Here is a 3,548-nt window from a genome sequence, read left to right as displayed (position 1 = left end):
TACAACCTGACATATGACACCTATGTTATGCTCTTGATAGAAGTTGGCAAGCCAACCCTCAAAGAAACTTGGCCGACTTTGAGGATAATGTCGAATGTGTCTGAGATAAGCTTGAACTATAGTAAGAACTCTGCGACAAAGCCAAGATACGAGAAGAAGCGTGCAAAAATAGAGCAGCGAAGCGCTACAATACCAAGGTGAAACCAAGGCTTTTCAAAGAAGGAGACCTGGTATGGAGAGTAAGGAGAAAAGTAAGGAAGGACACAACCAACAAAAAATTGCGCCAAATTGGGAGGGGTCTTTTCGGATAAAAGAATGTTTACAAAATGAAGCCTATCAAGTGGAACACCTAGAAGAGAGGAGCATATGAAGAACTTGGAATGCCACCCACCTCAACTTTTACTATAGGTAAACTTGTATTGTGTACTCTTTCCTATTGACAAGATTTTTTCCCTAAGTTGGATTTTGGCCTAGGAACCCTAATGAGGCACACCAACAGAAACATCCATTTAGATGACAGTTTTTCTTCCAAATAGTGAGCATGCTCTCGACCAAGGTCAAATTCACCAAGGTGAATCCCTACCGAGAAGCCGACTCAACCTCATCATTGGCTGATACAACCCAATTAGACAAGGAGATAACCAATGAAACAATGAACACTTCACAATTAAGTCAGTCATCTCAGCATCCAAGATATGACCCCACCAAACTTCAGAAGGACCTTAGCAGAAGAAGAACTGGACATAGGTCAGAGCATCAAATGTTCTTTAAATTGGGCTCACTTTGGGGTTCAAATAGAAGAATAAGATAGAGTATGGTTCACTTAGCATAAATTGGGGTGTACTTAGCATAAATTGGGTTTGTGTCAAGCCCACATTTCATGACAAGTGCTTCTAGGTTTAGGGTTTCTTTAACCTACCTTCTAGAAGCTTTCTCACTAATGAAACCCCAAACCTTCTATCTTGTTCTCCAAGATACTCTCTCCTATAAGTGTCTTGCCTCATGTATTTGACACATTGAATTTTGAAAGTAAAGAAACTATGTTAGAGTGTTTAGTGAGCTGAGTCTCTTATTATCTTTGGGTCTTATCTTGAGTGTTCTACACTTCAAGTGGCGGCTCTACACCACTCATCTTGGAAGCTCCCATCTTTCCAAGTGGCGTGATCCATCTTCCATTCCATAAGCTTTCTTTCATCTTTTTCTTTTTCTTTTTTCTATTATGCCTTTTATAATTTCATTTCCATTTGCTTATTTGTTCTTCATTTTTTTATTCGGTCATCATCTTGCTTCCTTCCATCTTATGTTATTTTAATTTTCACACCTCATCATTGTCATCACCTTATATTGTGGTTTTCTCTTTGCCCTCTAGAAGTGAACTTTCACACTTACTTAACCACTTGGTTAAGTTCGTGTCTAGTGGGAATCTTCTTTGGGTTTCTCGCCATAATTGTTAATCCAAAATTCATAAACAAAAGAGTAACCCATAAAATGTGCAATCTTAAAATCAACTCATATCATGTGGTATTCAGAGTATGGTTATCTCATGCTTATCTTTTCTGAGTTGATTTTCTACTTTAAAATTCCAGAACATTTCAATTATGTCTTTATCTTCCAACAATTTAAATTTCGCTTTTATCTTTAAGCACCTTTCAATTTTGCCTTTAAATTCTTGTCATTTATAATTCCGCCTCTTTTTTTATTCATTAAGCAATTTAAATTCTGCTTTTGAATTATTTATGTCATTTTTTATTTCCTTGCTTATTTTTGCTTTAGTCATATGTTCTTAGTGTTCTAGGAGTCTTTAAAACCTTTCTGCTTACTTGACTTTAAATTGTGAAGAATTAAAAACAATTAGAATTTTTTTAAGTGGTTGTTGATTTAGTTTCAAACAAAGAATTCAAGTGATCATATGAATTGAATCCCAATGTATTTGTGAAAATTGAAAGTGAATTAAAATATGAATTCCAAGATTATGGTAATTTTGAATCCATAAAACAAAAGCAAAGACAAAAAAAGGGTTAGTGCAATTCACTTTTCAAATTCAAAATTACTAAAAAGAGGATTCTTTTTATGTGACAAATTGTTTTCATATTTGTGGAATTTTATCCTTCTTGCTTTTACAATTTCTAAGAAAATCAAAACTTTATAGTTAAAAGTTTAAGTAAGTTTCTTTCGAGTCTTTTAAAGTGTTTTTCTTGTTTCTCTTGTTTTAAGTTTTTTCATTATCTTAATTCCAATTTGGTTTAGCTTTCTTTCTTTTATCTTTTGTTGCTTGTCTTCAAATCTTTATTAAAGTTTTGTTGAGGTTCTTTGGTAAGCAAGTGTTAAGAGCTTTGACCTCTTTCACTTGAAGTGTTGCTATCAAGTGTAGACCTTTTTAAAGTGCAAATTTTTCTTGAGTGAATTAATTTTTTTCCCTCCTTTACTAAATATCCGAGTGATACAAGCGAGTGAGTGGATTAAATTGTTATTTTCACTAATTGTTTGCTTTATTTTATACACAATCATGGCTCATTTATCTTCAAGGGAGTCTTCAAAGCCACAATCTCCTCAAAAGGCACATCTTATGGGAAAGCTTGCAGATGCCAAAAGAAGTTTAGCCCAAAAGGAAGAGGAAATGAGGCAACTTGTGGAAAGGCTGCAAAGATTAGAAGAGACTCAAAAGAGACTAACTAGAGAAAGGAGGTGGGATCCTAGAAGAGCTTCTAAAAATTACATGCATTATGGAAGTCAAGAAGAAGAACAAGATTGGAAAATGCATAATTTTGAAGAAAGGCGCCATTAACACCAACCACCAAAGATTTCTTTTCCTTTTGTAAAGTTACTTAGTTTTAGTGGGGAAAGTGACCCTAATGTATACTTAGGACGAGAACCTAAGGTAGAACAAATTTTTAATGTGTATGAGGTCGAAGAGGACCAAAAAGTTAAGTTAGCTTCCCTAGAATTTTTAGATTATGCCATGCAATGGTGGCATCAAACTGTAATGGACATTGGGCTAAACAAGAGGTTAGTTGTGGTCTCTTGGTATGGTTTAAAAGAATGTATGTACGCGTAGTTTGTTCCTGCTCATTATAGGAAGAAACTCTTGCTGAAGCTCCAACGACTTCATCAAGGACCTAGGACGGTAGATGAATACTTTAAGAACTTAGAAACCACTTTGACTAAAATTAATATACATGATAGTGAAGAGTCAAAGATATTTAGGTTTGTGAGTGGTTTAAGGAGAGAAATTCAAGATATTGTAGAGTTATATGAGTACTCTTCTTTTGAGAAATTGGTTCACCTAGCCATTAAGGTGGAATCACAAATTTTGAAGAAAACAAATTTCAAAAATACTCATAATGATGGCTTCTACAAATCTTCATGGAAGGATAAAAACAAAATTTCTACAAAAACTTTTCCTTCCAATTTTTCAAAAGAAATCACTTTTCACCAAAGAGTTTTTAAAGACAAACCTTTCACCTCTACCTCTAAGTCACCCACCAAAACCTCAAGTAGGAAATGTTTTAAATGTTTAGGTTTTCGGCACATAGCTGCCAATTGTCCAA

The sequence above is a fragment of the Phaseolus vulgaris genome, chromosome 11 (genome assembly GCF_051622355.1).
Source record: "Phaseolus vulgaris cultivar YP4 chromosome 11, ASM5162235v1, whole genome shotgun sequence".
Lineage (NCBI taxonomy): Eukaryota > Viridiplantae > Streptophyta > Magnoliopsida > Fabales > Fabaceae > Phaseolus > Phaseolus vulgaris.
Note: the sequence above shows the minus strand (reverse complement) of the source record.